The sequence below is a fragment of the Rhipicephalus microplus genome, chromosome X (assembly GCF_043290135.1).
Source record: "Rhipicephalus microplus isolate Deutch F79 chromosome X, USDA_Rmic, whole genome shotgun sequence".
Lineage (NCBI taxonomy): Eukaryota > Metazoa > Arthropoda > Arachnida > Ixodida > Ixodidae > Rhipicephalus > Rhipicephalus microplus.
In genome coordinates, this window is record NC_134710.1 from 25171028 (window position 1) to 25189186 (window position 18159).

Here is an 18159-nt window from a genome sequence, read left to right on the forward strand (position 1 = left end):
ATGATGCCGTCACGGCCGTTTCGCTTGCTTCACAAATACCAAATTTGGCATTTAATGAAGCGAATGGGTGATGAAGGTAATGGCACGTCCAAATATAATAATCATGACACGCATGTCATGTAAAACATGACTACATGCTATGGTCATAGTGTGCTCGTGGCCATTTCGCTAGCTTCACATATACAGTCAAATCTCGATAATTCGAACTCGAAGGGGCCAGAAAATTTGTTCGAATTAAAAGAAGTTTGAATTAATGAAAACTAAATAAACGGAGGGCTCTCCATGAAGTGGCGCATGTGCATTGAGCTAACACACGAGGGGGAAGTTTAAGAAGAGACACATGTATTCACAAATCACAGGACATCCTTTATTAATTGAAGTAATCGGTGATGCACATCTGCGCACGTTTGCCTTGCAGCGAGTCAATCAATTGCACACGCAGCTTGAAAAACATTTCTACTTCGGCTTCAGCATTCTCCTAGCAAGAGAAGTTGCGCGCGGAAATGTCCAGCGCCGACACTTTTTAAAGACGACGACCGACAACAACGACTGCTGCGTAGCTGAGCCTCCTGCTCTCCGCTACGCAGCCGCAGCATGGCCACCACGTAACGAGAAAGGAAGAGCGTCTCCACGCGGAGAGAAGCAGATCGGCATTTCAGAGAAAACAAACACTCCATGACAGTTTTTTTTTTTTGCTCTCTTCGCGCTTGCCGTTGAAAGGAAAAGGGTTACGTCGCAGGCAAGAGAGTGAAGGGGGAAGCGTGGCATGAGAGACCCCCCTCCCCCTCAAGGCACAGAGCCGTGCTCCTGCAAGGGGCAAGGGCTGCAGAAGATAGTGCCTTTTTTCCTTTCCTTCAACCACACATTCATCCAACCCAGCAATGGCTTTTTTTTTTCCCTGTCTCTCTCGCGCGCAGCGTTGGAAGGAGAAGGGTCTTTACGTGGCAGGGACGGAGAAGGGAGAAGCATGACACGGACGCGTCGCAGATCGGCATTTGAGAGAGAGCAAACATTCCACCGCATAAAAGTGTGGCAGCTTGGGGTAGTTGGTATGGCATGACGATAGTTATAGTCGTCGTTTTGTTCTCGCGCTATAATTATCGTCATTGCACCACAGCCTTTTCTTTCCTTTTCATTTCCTTCGCGCACAGCGTTGAGGTGTCGCATGTGCCGCCGCAGGATCGGGCGGCACCCCGCCCGATCCTGCGGCGGGGTGCCGCCGCAGGATCTTCCCTTGTCGGATGACTGTCGTCCATTCCCTGGTAAGAGCCATAAGATCAAACCATCAAAATATTGAGTGCCTTCGAATTATGGTATGTGAATTTGACAAGCATTTTCGGAGCGCGGTATGTTCGAACTAACCGCCGGAAGCGTTTGGGCGTTCGAATTACGGGACATTTTCGCCCATTGGTATACACATAGCTTTGACGGGACCTCATCGTGAGTTCGAATAAACAAGAAGTTCAAATTAAGCGTGTTCGAAATAATGAGATTGGAATGTACCAAATTTGCCGATACATGATGTGAGAGGATGACGAATGTATATGACTGGTGCAAACGTGATAATCATGATATACAAGTCATTTAAAAACATGACTACATACCACGCTCATAATGCACTCGCGGCCATTTGAATAGCTTCACATATACCAAACTTCATATTTCGTGACATGAACAGACGACGATGGTAAATGACAAGTCCAAACATAATAATCATGACATGCGTGTCATCTAATACATGGCTACATGCTAGGCTCATAGCGCGCTCACGACCGTCTCGCTAGCTTCACACATACGAAACTTGCTATTACGTTACGTGAATAAACGACTCAGCGCAGATGCCTGGCACCAACATGATAATCATGACATTGAAGTCATGTACGGCGTAATTTACGCCCGGCTTAAAACATTGTGCCGATTTTAATGTGACAATGCAACTTTCCTGATTCGTACTTCGCATATCACCCATTTGTGGGATCTACCAATTTTTTATAATGCACTTTTTCATTCAAGCAGTAAATTGTATGAAAAGCCATTCGGTTCGTAATTCAAACTTTTCAAATATTCACAAATTTGTACTACAACGAAATTCACACCCAATTTATCACAGATCTGTGGCAAATAGCGAGACTCCTAACTTTATAAGTCTCAACCAGCCAAGTTTATTGCTGTACACCTCATGGAAGTACGTCCATATGCGTAGCCCAACATAACAGCCATCAGCAGTTTTTTGTCAGTATTATATAGTACAGTTGGGCCTCTTTATAAGAGACACTGATGCAGGAGACAAATGGGTATAGAAGACAGCAGTCTGCCCGCTTCGAAATAAGTTTTAAGAAGAAAATGCATACGAGGTACCCTGCTTATAGGAAACCTCTCATATAAAAGACCAGAGTTGCTCCTCAGTGCACGTCTTTTATAAAAGGGTTCAACTCAATCTGTTTAAGCCTCCATTATTTAACACACTAAAGCAGTGTACTTGAGTTAAAACCCATCCGTACAATTGATCATTTAAACTAACAACGTACACTATGAAGCTCACCTCCACCTTTCACTTCTTTGAGCTTGGTCTTTTATGGGATGATCCAATCTTTTTATATTCATCGCCGCAGTAATATTCTGCCAAAGAAATGGCTCCTTTCTCCTTCGCCTTTCGCACCGTAGTGTTGTGGCTTGATCTTCCCTTGTCGGATGACTGTCGTCCATTCCCTGGTAAGAGCCATAAGATCAAACCATCAAAATATTGAGTGCCTTCGAATTATGGTATGTGAATTTGACAAGTTCGTAGACAGTACATCATAATTCACGCCTGAAGGGGACATAAAGACGCTAGTGGGCGATCCCATGACGACACCAACAAAAAATGACGAGCAGACTCATTGTTAACACAGCACCAAGCATTATGAATATCTTCTATTGGCGTGAAGGAGACAAACTTTGCAATCAAGCAGGACTATCACAAAATGTGATGGCTAAGCTCTGGTGGATACGGAAAGAAGAACAATGGCAGGAGTAATAGGGAAAGTGTGCACTCATGCAGAGGCCTTACTTCAAGAGTGAGCAGGCAAGCACTGTTATACATTCGAACCCCGCTACAACGAAACTGACGGGGCACGGAAAAAATTTCGTTGTAGTGAAATCGAAAAATATAGCTGATCTGAGCTAGCAAAACAAAGGAACGTTTATTCTCAAAATTCAATAAATGTCCGCTTCCTATTCTTTCCAAGCAGCGTCGCAACGTCATTCTCACCCATGCATAGCGAGGCCATGGTCAAAAGCACGCTGAAACAACGCCTAAAACCGCCTTTGTGAACTAACCAAACAGTTGCATTAACAAGTTAACACCAGCAGCTGTCCGCCGTCATCGACAACGCCGAGAGGAAGGCACGGTATCGTGGAGCGGTGACTTTTGCATTATTCTATACCATTCGTATTATACATCGCTCGCGGCTAGCTGATTTTGTTGCTGATGCGGACGAACAGCCGCTCTGATTAGTTACCAAACTGGCCAAGCGTGGCCATAATGATAAGCATCGGAATCGGAAAAGGTATCGTTCCGCGGTTGCACCCAGCAGCTGCGCGAGCTCAACTTCAGCTTCGGATCATCCGCGGCTCAAAAGAAAGCCAGTAACAAAAGAAGGGCCAGGGCAATCTCATTGCCATCGCTAAAGAGCAATGGCGGCACCCATGCTTGCTGAAAAGGGGCGGTATAGTGGCGGTTCCGGGTGGTGCCAAGGCGTGTTTTAGACTTCGTCGGCATATTTTCAGGGTCTTGAATTGCATCGCAATGTTAAAAATTGGGTTTACTGCTTAGCAAGATGTATCTGAGCATGGAATTGCATCGCAAAATTTCGTCGAAGCGGAAGATCAAAGAAAAGGTGTTCGTTGTGCCGACAATATTTATGCATTGACTCCTACGGACTGCTGACGGGGAATCGTGAATTTTTTTGTTGTAGCGGAAAGTTTGTTGAAGCGGCGTTCGTTGTAGCGGAGTTCGACTGTAGGTCACAACTTCAGTACACTGAACCAACTGTTTGACTGCCCTTCGTATTCATACAGTGCAATCAGTTGATCACTTTCAAGTTTAACCTTCACGTTTACGTCACTTCAGAAGACACAAAATTAAACATGCACCCAACCACCTTGAAGCACAAAAGTAGGATGGCCCACCTGCTCCTGCCCTTCAAGCTCTGATTTCAAAAATTGTTGATGCGTGACCCACTTTTTCCTGGCCAACTGCTCCTATTTTGTAGGCAGTTCAGCCACTTGGCCGAATTGCAGAACCTGTTGTGATGCCCAGTGGCATCACAGGAGGTTCGTGGTGTCGTGGTGCGGTCATCTACATCATCATCATCATCATCAGCCTGACTACGTCAACTGCAAGACAAAGGCCTCTCCCATGTTCCGCCAGTTAACCCGGTCCTGTGCTTGCTGCTGCCAATTTATACCCGCAAACTTCTTAATCTCGTCTGCCCACCTAACCTTCTGTCTCCCCCTAACCCGCTTCCCTTCTCTGGGAATCCAGTTAGTTACCCTTAATGACCAGCGGTTATCCTGTCTACGTGCTACATGCCCGGCCCATGTCCATTTCCTCTTCTTTATTTCAACTATGATATCCTTAACCCCCGTTTGTCCCCTAATCCACTCTGCTCTCTTCTTGTCTCTTAAGGTTACACCTACAATTTTTCTTTCCAGTGCTCGCTGCGTCGTCCTCATTTTAAGCTGAACCCTCTTTGTAAGTCTCCAGGTTTCTGCTCCGTAGCTAAGTACCGGCAAGATACAGCTGTTATATACCTTCCTCTTGAGGGATAGTGGCAATCTACCAGTCATAATTTGAGAGTGCTTGCCGAATGTACTCCACCCCATTCTTATTCTTCTAGTTACTTCAATCTCATGGTTAGGCTCTGCGGTTATTACCTGCCCTAAGTAGACATAGTCTTTTACAACTTCAAGTGCACTATTACCTATCTCGAAGCGCTGCTCCTTTCCGAGGTTGTTGTACATCACTTTTGTTTTCTGCAGATTCATTTTAAGACCCACCTTTCTGCTCTCCTTGTCTAACTCCATAATCATGAGTTGCAATTCGTCCCCTGAGTTACTGAGCAATGCAATGTCATCGGCGAAGCGCAGGTTACTAAGGTATTCTCCATTAACTCTTATCCCTAACTGTTCCCATTCTAGGCTTCTGAAAACCTCCTGTAAGCACGCGGTAAATAGCATTGGGGATATTGTGTCCCCCTGCCTTACACCCTTCTTGATTGGTATTTTGTTGCTTTATTTATGAAGCACTATGGTAGCAGTTGATCCCCTGTAGATTTCTTCCAGGATGCTTATATATACTTCATCTACGCCCTAATTCCGCAGTGTCTGCATGACGGCTGATATTTCTACTGAATCAAACGCCTTCTCGTAATCTATGAAGGCTATGTATAGTGGTTGCTTATACTCCGAGCATTTCTCTATTACCTGATTGATAGTATGAATGTGGTCAATTGTTGAGTAGCCTGTTCGAAATCCTGCTTGTTCCTTTGGTTGATTGAATTCTAATGTTTTCTTTACTCTGTTAGCAATTACCTTTGTAAATAGCTTGTATACTACAGAGAGCAAGCTGATCGGCATGTAATTCTTCAAGTCCTTGTCATCTCCATTACGCCTATTAATCAACTACTTTACGTCAACTATTAATCAATTACTTTACGCCTATTAATCAACTTTGAAAGCTCTGCCAGTTCTATTTTGTCTGTTGTACTTGACACTTTCATGCTTTGACGCTTCTTAATTAGGTTCTTCGTTTCCTGGGAAAGCTTGCCAGTGTCCTGTCTAACTACCCTGCCTCCAACTTCCACTGCACACTCCGTAATGATACTCATTAGATTATCATTCATTGTATCTACGCTAAGGTTAGTTTTTTCATTAAGAGCCGAGTACCTGTTCTGCAGCGACACTCTGAATTCCTGTACTTTCCCTCTAAGTGATAGCTCATTGATTGGCTTCTTGCGTATCAGTTTCTGTCGTTCCTTCTTCAAGTCTAGGCGAATTCGAGACCGTACATTCTATGGTCACTGCATCGTACCTTGCCAACCACTTCCACATCTTGCACGATTCCTGTGTGTGCAGTCATTATAAAGTCTATTTCGGTCTTATTTTCGCCATTAGGGCTCCTCCATGTCCACTTGCGGTTTTCTCGTTTTCGGTAGAAAGTATTCAAAATCCGCAAATTATTGCGTTCTGCGAATTCTACTAGTAGCTCTCCTCTGGCGTTTCTAGTGCCGATGCCATAATCTCCTACTGCCTGGTCTCCAGCCTGCTTCTTCCCTACCTTTGCATTAAAGTCGCCCATCACTATAGTATACTGTGTTTTTACCTTACTCATTGCCGATTCCACGTCTTCATAGAAGCTTTCAACTAAGGCGTCATCATGGCTTGATGTAGGCGCGTAAGCCTGTACTACCTTCATCTTGTATCTTTTATTCAGTTTAATTACAATACCTACCACTCTTTCATTAATGCTATAGTATTCCTCTATGTTGCCAGCTATGTTTCTGTGACTTAGGAACCCCTCTCCCAGTTCTCTTCTGTCAGCCAAGCCCCGATAGCAAAAGACGTGCCCATTATGTAGCACCGTATAGGCCTCATCTGTCCTCCTAACCTCACTGAGCCCTATTATATCCCATTTAACACCCTCTAGCTCCTCGAATAGTACAGCTAGACTTCCCTCAATAGATAAGGTTCTAGCGTTAAATGTTGCCAAGTTCAGGTTCCAAAGGCGGCCTGTAGTCCAGAAATTCTTAGCACCCTCTGCTGCGTTGCAGATCTGACCGCCGCCATGGTCAGTTGCTTCGCAGCTGCTGGGAACTGAGGGCCGTGAGTTATTTGACGTATGCATGTGGGAGGTAGTGGCCAGATATTGCACCAGGGTGGCCAATCCTTCTCTGGTGAGGGAGTGCGTATACCCTTATAAATTTATATGGGTATACCTAGGTGCGGTATACCCATATAAATGATGAACCTCAACCAACTAGCCCGGCAATGTGCCTTAGCGAATTCCAAATGCTCCTATACAGCACCACCTAACAGGTCCTCTCCAGTTGGTCTCTGCTTCATTATTTTTCCACACACCTGCTGCTCAGGGCCACCAGGTCCTCTTGCGCTGGCAGCATACCGAGCCTCACAAGCACTGGCCAGTGAGCTTGGGCCTGAAAATAACAAAAAGTCACCACTGCATGCATAGTATTGAATAAAGATGGCATTCAATGCTCACAAACATTCAAGTTGTCATTTGCATCATGGTTTATTGCAGGCATCTCATAAAACCTATACACCAATAGTAAATGTTTCAAGAAGTTTATAATTGTGAGAGTTTATTGCTCTCAAAGCCAGCTGCTCTTACCTGATTTTAAGTATAAAATATGTAAAGGAAATGCAAATTATCATAGACCACAAGCTTGTGAACTAATCCAACTTGTCGTATCTCATTACACACAGAAAATCAGTATTCACATCACACAAACATAACACTCAAACTGTTAATTTTTGTCTCCCTATACATGGATGCTTGCATTTGTTGCAAGCATCCATGTTGCATTTGTTGCACAGTTGCATTTGCAATCACTCGGGTTCCATGGAACAGGGACGAGGAAACGATTGTCAGCAACAGCAAATTAGTTCATGGTTGCCACTAAATTTCTTGCATGCTATATAATAACCCTGTTTAATTTTAGCTAGCAGTGATTCCACTCGGTTGTTCAGCAGTCGAACACGGTTATAACAAACCCACATATACCGAACTTTCGGGTGTATCGAACACGTAAATGATCCCCTAAAATTCCTTTGTAAAATTATAGGAATTCGAATGTTTATATTGAAAAATACTTTTACCCCCCTTCGGATATATCTAACGCCGCGCGAGCTGGAAGGTGCGCTTCGGTATTGGTACTCGCCGCGCCCTGCGATCTCCACAGCAGCGCGGCTCCGCGCGCGAGTTGGAAGGCGCGTTTTGGCACTGGCACGCCCGGGGACCTCTGCGCGACACCACGCCTCCGTCAAAACCGGAAACGCTTGAAAAAGGTAAGGGCACAATCTCCAACTTGTCGATCAGCTTTTTTTTTCATTTCATCCTTTGTCGCGTACCCGTCAGCTCGCAGAGCCAGAACGGAGGATTCGACGTCCTCCTCCTTTCGCCTTTTATTTTCTGTTGCTGTTTTGCTAGTTTTTATTAGCCAACCACAGCTCGCGCCTTTTGCTGTTGGTCTCAAAGGTGGCCATCACCTCGCGAGCACCGAGCGCTTGGTTGCTTCCGCTGTTGCGTTGTCTAGGTATCACCGCGTTTGTAGCATTTCCCTTTTGCGTGCGTGGTGTGCAAAGCCGCTGTGGACTCCTTGAAATGTCGACTTCTCGTGTAGCGATGGCCAGCGTCAAGCACAAGACCCTTGACTTTGCGACGAATTTGAAGGCTTTTCAGCGTGTTGAAGCAGGCGAGAAATGTGCGACCGTCGCAGACGACTTCAGGATACCACTGAGCACTCTAAGTACCTTGTTGAAGAACAAAGCAGATATCAAGGCAAAAGCGGCGGAGCAGCGAACGTCGGGAGCTTGTCATGTGCGCGCTTCTGCCCACGGGAATATGAAAAAAAGGCACTCTATGCCTGGTTCTTAGAAGTACATGCGAAGAACGTTCCAATGAATGCCCCGATGCTGATGGCCAAGGCCAAATGGTTTGCCGCTGCACTCGGTGAAAGAACTTCGGCGACAACACGGGGTGGATTCACCGATTTAAGCAGTGCTACCACACTGTTGGCAAAACCGACTCTGGCGAAAGCGAAGCTGTCAGCAGCCAAAACATCCAGCTGTGGATGACGAAGGAGTGGCCGGAAATCTCTGCGAAGGTTTCTCCCGCGGATATCTTCATAGCCTGGCGAGACGTGAAGAAGGACACAGTGGTCAACCGCTTCCGCAAGGCAGGCTTCGAGACGGCGTAACCTTTTGAAACTGGTGAAGAGAATGACGTTGAGCACATAAAAGACGCGTTTCGCGAGTTGCCGTCCTGCTTTCCGGCAGCAGTTCCACAAGAAGTGGCCGTGGACGACTTCGTGAAAACGGACTGCAATTGCGGAAACTGGTGAAGACAACGACAACGAGCGCACAGAAGACGCGTTTCGCGAGTTTTCGTCCCGCTTTCCGGCAGCAGTTCCACACAAAAGTGTCCGCCGACGACTTCGTGAAAGCGGACTGAAACTGGTGAAGACAACGACGACGAGTGCATAGAAGACGCGTTTCGCGAGTTTTCGTCCCGCTTTTCGGCAGCAGTTCCCCACGAAGTGACCGCGGGCGACTTCATGAAAGCGGACTGCAATTGCGGAAACTGGTGAAGACAACGACGACGAGCACATAGAAGAGGCGTTTTGCGAGTTTTCGCCCCGGTTTCCGGCAGCAGTTCCACACAAAAGTGTCCGCCGACGACTTCGTGAAAGCGGACTGCAATTGCGGAAACTGGTGAAGACAACGACGACGAGCGCATAGAAGACGCGTTTCGCGAGTTTTCGTCCCGCTTTCCGGCAGCAGTTCCCCACGAAGTGTCCGCGGACGACTTCATGAAAGCGGACTGCAATTGCGGAAACTGGTGAAGAGAACGACGACGAGCGCATAGAAGACGCGTTTCGCGAGTTTTCGTCCCGCTTTCCGGCAGCAGTTCCACACGAAGTGTCCGCGGACGACTTCGTGAAAACGGACTGCAATTGCGGAAACTGGTGAAGACAACGACAACGAGCGCACAGAAGACGCGTTTCGCGAGTTTTCGTCCCGCTTTCCGGCAGCAGTTCCACACAAAAGTGTCCGCCGACGACTTCGTGAAAGCGGACTGCAATTGCGGAAACTGGTGAAGACAACGACGACGAGTGCATAGAAGACGCGTTTCGCGAGTTTTCGTCCCGCTTTCCGGCAGCAGTTCCACACAAAAGTGTCCGCCGACGACTTCGTGAAAGCGGACTGAAACTGGTGAAGACAACGACGACGAGTGCATAGAAGACGCGTTTCGCGAGTTTTCGTCCCGCTTTTCGGCAGCAGTTCCCCACGAAGTGACCGCGGGCGACTTCATGAAAGCGGACTGCAATTGCGGAAACTGGTGAAGACAACGACGACGAGCACATAGAAGACGCGTTTTGCGAGTTTTCGCCCCGGTTTCCGGCAGCAGTTCCACACAAAAGTGTCCGCCGACGACTTCGTGAAAGCGGACTGCAATTGCGGAAACTGGTGAAGACAACGACGACGAGCGCATAGAAGACGCGTTTCGCGAGTTTTCGTCCCGCTTTCCGGCAGCAGTTCCCCACGAAGTGTCCGCGGACGACTTCATGAAAGCGGACTGCAATTGCGGAAACTGGTGAAGAGAACGACGACGAGCGCATAGAAGACGCGTTTCGCGAGTTTTCGTCCCGCTTTCCGGCAGCAGTTCCACACGAAGTGTCCGCGGACGACTTCGTGAAAACGGACTGCAATTGCGGAAACTGGTGAAGACAACGACAACGAGCGCACAGAAGACGCGTTTCGCGAGTTTTCGTCCCGCTTTCCGGCAGCAGTTCCACACAAAAGTGTCCGCCGACGACTTCGTGAAAGCGGACTGCAATTGCGGAAACTGGTGAAGACAACGACGACGAGTGCATAGAAGACGCGTTTCGCGAGTTTTCGTCCCGCTTTTCGGCAGCAGTTCCCCACGAAGTGTCCGCGGGCGACTTCATGAAAGCGGACTGCAATTGCGGAAACTGGTGAAGACAACGACGACGAGCGCATAGAAGACGCGTTTTGCGAGTTTTTGCCCCGGTTTCCGGCAGCAGTTCCACACAAAAGTGTCCACCGACGACTTCGTGAAAGCGGACTGCAATTGCGGAAACTGGTGAAGACAACGACGACGAGCGCATAGAAGACGCGTTTCGCGAGTTTTCGTCCCGCTTTTCGGCAGCAGTTCCCCACGAAGTGTCCGCGGACGACTTCATGAAAGCGGACTGCGATTGCGGAAACTGGTGAAGACAACGACGACGAGCGCATAGAAGACGCGTTTCGCGAGTTTTTGTTCCGGTTTCCGGCAGCAGTTCCACACAAAAGTGTCCACCGACGACTTCGTGAAAGCGGACTGCAATTGCGGAAACTGGTGAAGACAACGACGACGAGCGCATAGAAGACGCGTTTCGCGAGTTTTCGTCCCGCTTTTCGGCAGCAGTTCCCCACGAAGTGTCCGCGGACGACTTCATGAAAGCGGACTGCGATTGCGGAAACTGGTGAAGACAACGACGACGAGCGCATAGAAGACGCGTTTCGCGAGTTTTTGTTCCGGTTTCCGGCAGCAGTTCCACACAAAAGTGTCCACCGACGACTTCGTGAAAGCGGACTGCAATTGCGGAAACTGGTGAAGACAACGACGACGAGCGCATAGAAGACGCGTTTCGCGAGTTTTCGTCCCGCTTTTCGGCAGCAGTTCCCCACGAAGTGTCCGCGGACGACTTCATGAAAGCGGACTGCAATTGCGGAAACTGGTGAAGACAACGACGACGAGCGCATAGAAGACGCGTTTTGCGAGTTTTTGCCCCGGTTTCCGGCAGCAGTTCCACACAAAAGTGTCCACCGACGACTTCGTGAAAGCGGACTGCAATTGCGGAAACTGGTGAAGACAACGACGACGAGCGCATAGAAGACGCTTTTCGCGAGTTTTCGTCCCGCTTTCCGGCAGCAGTTCCCCACGAAGTGTCCGCGGACGACTTCATGAAAGCGGACTGCGATTGCGGAAACTGGTGAAGACAACGACGACGAGCGCATAGAAGACGCGTTTCGCGAGTTTTTGTTCCGCTTTCTGGCAGCAGTTCCACACAAAAGTGTCCGCAGACGACTTCGTGAAAGCGGACTGCAATTGCGAAAACTGGTGAAGACAACGACGACGAGCGCATAGAAGACGCGTTTCGTGAGTTTTTGTCCCGCTTTTCGACAGCAGTTCCACACGAAGTGTCCGCGGACGACTTCATGAAAGCGGACTGCAATTGCGGAAACTGGTGAATACAACGACGGCGAGCGCACAGAAGACGCGTTTCACGAGTTTTCGTCCCGCTTTCCGGCAGCAGTTCCACACAAAGTGTCCGCGGACGACTTCATGAAAGCGGACTGCAATTGCGGAAACTGGTGAATACAACGACGACGAGCGCACAGAAGACGCGTTTCACGAGTTTTCATCCCGCTTTCCGGCAGCAGTTCCACACAAAAGTGTCCGCCGACGACTTCATGAAAGCGGACTGCGATTGCGGAAACTGGTGAAGACAACGACGACGAGCGCATAGAAGACGCGTTTCGCGAGTTTTTGTTCCGCTTTCTGGCAGCAGTTCCACACAAAAGTGTCCGCAGACGACTTCGTGAAAGCGGACTGCAATTGCGGAAACTGGTGAAGACAACGACGACGAGCGCATAGATGACGCGTTTCGTGAGTTTTTGTCCCGCTTTTCGACAGCAGTTCCACACGAAGTGTCCGCGGACGACTTCATGAAAGCGGACTGCAATTGCGGAAACTGGTGAATACAACGACGGCAAGCGCACAGAAGACGCGTTTCACGAGTTTTCGTCCCGCTTTCCGGCAGCAGTTCCACACAAAGTGTCCGCGGACGACTTCATGAAAGCGGACTGCAATTGCGGAAACTGGTGAATACAACGACGACGAGCGCACAGAAGACGCGTTTCACGAGTTTTCATCCCGCTTTCCGGCAGCAGTTCCACACAAAAGTGTCCGCCGACGACTTCGTGAAAGCGGACTGCAATTGCGGAAACTGGTGAAGACAACGACGACGAGCGCATAGAAGACGCGTTTCGCGAGTTTTCGTCCCGCTTTCCGGCAGCAGTTCCACACAAAAGTGTCCGCCGACGACTTCGTGAAAGCGGACTGCAATTGCGGAAACTGGTGAAGACAACGACGACGAGCGCATAGAAGACGCGTTTCGCGAGTTTTCGTCCCGCTTTCCGGCAGCAGTTCCCCACGAAGTGTCCGCGGACGACTTCATGAAAGCGGACTGCAATTGCGGAAACTGGTGAAGACAACGACGACGAGCGCATAGAAGACGCGTTTCGCGAGTTTTCGTCCCGCTTTCCGGCAGCAGTTCCACACGAAGTGTCCGCGGACGACTTCATGAAAGCGGACTGCAATTGCGGAAGCTGGTGAATACAACGACGACGAGCGCACAGAAGACGCGTTTCACGAGTTTTCGTCCCGCTTTCCGGCAGCAGTTCCACACGAAGTGTCCGCGGACGACTTCGCGAAAGCGGACTGCAATTGCGGAAACTGGTGAATACAACGACGACGAGCGCACAGAAGACGCGTTTCACGAGTTTTCGTCCCGCTTTCCGGCAGCAGTTCCACACGAAGTGTCCGCGGACGACTTCGTGAAAGCGGACTGCAATTGCGGAAACTGGTGAAGACAACGACGACGAGCGCATAGAAGACGCGTTTCGCGAGTTTTCGTCCAGCTTTCCGGCAGCAGTTCCACACGAAGTGTGCGTGGACGACTTCGTGGTAGCGGACGGCCGTTGCGAGTTTCGCTGACAAAGAGTAGTAGCTGCGGTCACAGGGACCCAGGATGCCCAGGCTGATAGCTCAAATGATGAGGAGGATCGTCCGGATGAGGCGCTGGCTACACACGCGTACTCCGCCGCTGAAGTATATATAGCGGCAGGGTTCGGAGTCATTTGCCGCTGTATCGGCGACATGGAGGGAACCGGTCTGTCGCACCTGGATAGCCTTGATAAGATCGAGACTAACGTCTCCCACCTCATTTCAAAAAGGAAGAAGCAGGCCAAGATAAGCGATTGTTTTGACGCAAATAAATCATTCTGTTGCAACTTGTGTGCGAATTTAGTTGTCATTCTTGAATGCGGCTATTGAGGCTGATGATCCTCTACAGGTAAGCTCTCGGAGCCTCTATTTTTTATATCGATTTTTTTCGTACATCGAACTAATTCGCGATCTGATTCAAGTTCAATATATCCGTGTTTGACTGTAATTCGTTTCTTCACTCTCATCTACTGCAGCCATCACATATCATTCATTTGTTTAGGTCCATTTGCATAACCTGATTCATTATCCACCTTTGTTTATGCTTTTATTTAAGAAAGCATTCCACATATAAAGTTTTTGACATTGGTTCTTCACAAGCAAAGATAAAAAGGGGCATGAAACCACAACGTGATGCAAGCTCCACACCTTGCTCTGTCTTGGCTTTGTGAGCCAAGTTACTTCCCTGCCCTTATAAAATCCAGAGGATTCCATAATGTACACACATTGGCACATTACTCACACATCATGATACGTGTGTGCAATGCGTCTTCATTATTTTTCTAAAGTTTATGCAACAGGATAGTGAGTTGGGCTGGTTGGTACAGCTGTGCGTTAACGTGAAGAAGCTGACTTGCAACTGAAATATTCATTACAAAAAAACACACCATAAAACGAAGCAAAACGAGGCGTGTGTGGCTGTGGAGCACGGCTATGGAATTAAATTTACGCTCGAGCTAAAGACAACGGAACACAGTTTTTATATTTGTGCTTTTCACGTGAGGAGAATATATATTTGTTAAAATTACCATCCAAGATCCCAGCAAGTGCTCTATCCATCTTCTTCGAAATTCTAAAAGGTGATTAAGAATTCACTAGATTATTACGAGTTGGCTATGACCAAGTCTTGTGAACACGGCGTACTTTCATAACACTGATTTGGTAGCAACAGACAAGTGAGATGGGTAAATGGTCAAGATTACTGAAAATAAAATAATAAGAAAAGATTACAATGTTACCTTATGTACTATCAGCGTCAAATAAAACCCGAACAGCGGCAAGCCTTTGCGACGGTGTAGTGCGTGCCGCCCAGTTATCACCATTGACCAGCGCGTGCATTTTGTTCGGCAGCTCTGCACATGTATGCGTACCTGCCCATGGTGATAAGTGGACGGCGCGCACTATGTCATCATGAATCCCGGCGGCTATTCGGGTTTTAGTTGACGATGATAGTACACGAACTGTCCTGTGGCTTGAGCAGTGTAGGCAAGGCGTACAGGGTTAAGTCAGTGTTTTTTGCTCTTATAAATTTACTATGTTGTTGCTAGTGTTTAACGTTCCAAAACCACTATATGATTAATATTGATGCCTTAGTAGATAGCTACAAAATTTCGGCCACCTGGGGTTCCTCACAGCGCACCTAAATCTAAGCACATGAACCTCAAACATTTTCGCCTCCATCAGAAATGCGGCTGTCACGGCTGGTATTAAATCCCGCAACCTGGGGGTCAGCAGCTTATAAATTTTATGAAGTATACCCTCTAACCAGCAGAAAACTGGAACAAAACAGCACTAAGAATGAAGGCTATGGGACAAAGTATGCAAGGTTAATGTATGTGCCTTGTAAGCACAGTGCTGTCTATCGGAACCCTCTTACTTCTGGGCATTTGTAGGTATGGCAGACCAGCAGATACCTTCACGTGTGTATAACAGAGTCCAATCAGTAACTGGTGAAATTGGATGCTTTGCATTTCGCACTGCACTGCAGCATGAAGGGTTTTCTCCCACTGTTGTAAATAGGAAAGTGCTCTCAACAAATGTATGCAAGGTTACTGAAAAGGTTATTGAAGCTTTTAATATAGAAAAAGTGGAAAGTGCATATGTCAGTAAGGCATCATTGTCACTGATGGAAAAATAGTTTGCTTTTATGCTTGGCACTAGGCTTGTGCGAATATTTAAATGCTTCGAATATACGAACAAATTGTTGAGTATTCAAATTGGCTTTGATTCGAAGTTATATTATCGAATATTTTCGAAGTATTCGCAATGAACAAATAGATGTATATTATCGAATATTTTCGAAGTATTCGCAATGAACAAATAGATGTATATAAATCCGCATGTCACCGCCTGTAATGTAGAAGTGCTAAGCCATGAAAGCACCTATCCAGGGGAAAATTCGCTTTGCCACGAAGCCCCTCTTCAAAATTAAAGGGGCCCTGCAACACTTACTGAACATGGTCAGAAAACGCTACCGATCGGTAGTCGAGGCTACAGAGAACACACGAGGCAAATATTATAGCGCAGCATGCGTCCTGTCATTAACAATGAACTTTCAAAGCTGAAAATTGCTTTCTTCCATCTGCAAATGACACTACAAACTCAAAAATCACTTGTCTGAGCCAAGAGGGAATAGACGGCTCTGGTCACAGCAATTGGCTGATTTGAGCATGGCGCGCTTATTGTTGCCGGGACCGCTGCGGGAGGCCGCCTCTTGTCCACGAGTGCGTGATCGCACTGAAAAGCCGCGAAAAGAGGTGCTCAAGCTCACGAGGTGTGTGCGACGTATTTTCTTTCGCCGTGCCATTCCTCCCTGCTTAACTTCCAGCTGTTTCATCGGGATGAGAAGAGAGAATGCAATTGCGGCGTGCGACAGATTTCTGCAACTCCGCTCATACTGGACTGATTCTAGAAACTTTGCGCTGGTAAATTTGTGAGGCAACAAGCATGTTCACTGATTCCATGACTACTTGAAAAAGTGTTGCAGGGGTCCCTTTAAAGGAACATGTCACCCTCAAATCAATTCTTCATTTTATTAAGCTTGTTATCACGGCATATATGCTCCAAGTTTTTTGAAACATTTTTAAATATTTCTTAAACTTTTAAACATTAAGTATCTCACAGGTTATCACTCACATCCTACCGAAACTACTACTCAAGGTTGTTTCGAATTCCTTTGAACAAAAAAAAACATGGCATTTGCATAGAGCCCCTATTTCAGTTCAAAAGAAATATTGTGCAGGTTATTTAAGTCATGATAAATATTCCTTTTTTATAAGTCATACATACCATTCAGATCCAATTCGAAATTATTCGATCAAATTTACTATTCTCTTCGCATTCACTTCGAACCTAAAATTCACTATTTGCACAATCCTACTTGGCCTATGTGCTGTGATGCGAATCATGTTTGCCTTGTTTTGCTTCGATTTCGTGATTTTTTTTTCATAATAATGTCTTCAGTTGCGAGTTTCCGCTCGTCTTGTGGTTTCATGCCTTTTTTGTCTCACTTTTTTTTGCTGCTTCAACAATGCAACCTCGAATTAATTCTGCGCAGCACAGCCCCAACAACCAACAATTTCACAGCTCTGATCAGCTCAGTTAACAATTTTGCAAGGAAGCAAAGGAGCACCACACAACACAGTATGCGTCATAAGCAGCAACACTCTTTGCAAAGGCTCATGATGACAGGCACTTGTGCTGGCACACATGGAGCTATGAAACGTGATTCGTTCAAGAAATGTTGCCAATATCTATAAACATGTGCTCAGTGCTGTACGTCACCTTCTATCTCGGAGTATGGTGTCCACGAGAATAAGACAATATGATGCCCAGCTCTAAATTCGAGCTACCTTCACAGCGCTCATTACAAATCTCGGCGAAGGCGAACATGAACTTGAAATGTATGCACCGCATTTCTCAGCTCAAAAGGGTCGGAAGCCTTCTAATACATCTTTCCACTTAGAATTATATGGTCACAATGATAAACTTGGCACAGTGACAACGCACACTGCACAGCTGACGTGAAATCCCAGTTATAGGTCTTTTTTAAAGGAGCCTTGCAGCCCTTTTTGAACACGAACCGGAAGTGCTGGAGGTCAGTTGTCGAGGCTCCTGAAAACATGTGAGCCAAATATCATAGAGCTGGGTGCGTGGGGAAACTTGCATTTATGCTTTAAAGACAGATAGAAATTTCTCACTCTCAGGCTGACAGATTACACTGCACACAACATTGACTACATCCCTAGGGAAGGACAGCCACTGACTGATTTAAGCATAATTGTGTTGGATGGTTAGTGCGGCCGCCGCAATGTGCCGCCAAATTCCCACAATGCTGGCACTAACGAGCTCATGACCACACCAAAAGGAAGCTGATACAGTCAAAAAAAGAAGAAGAGAAAGTGCTCAACGTGATACGCACTGACATAGTTTTTGTCCCTTTCTTATCACCCGCTGTAGAGGTTTGAGCAGATTCATCGAGACAAAAGCAGAAAAAAAGCACTTAAAGCATGTCAGAAATATCTGCATCTAAAACTTTTACTTGATGAATTCAAAAAACATTTTGCGGCAATCGATTCATGATGTAA

At 47.0% G+C, this 18159-nt stretch overlaps 1 protein-coding gene across 2 annotated transcripts in view; it reads right to left on the reverse strand.

The window, feature by feature from the left end:
• Positions 1–7118: 7118 nt before the first annotated feature.
• LOC142777501 (uncharacterized) overlaps positions 7119–18159 on the reverse strand; it is an 87783-nt gene continuing 76742 nt past the window's right edge. For both annotated transcript variants that reach the window (XM_075881992.1, XM_075881993.1), the window contains exon 7: positions 7119–7196. The gene's annotated coding sequence lies outside the window, so the exon portion shown is untranslated. The remainder of the gene's footprint in view (positions 7197–18159) is intronic.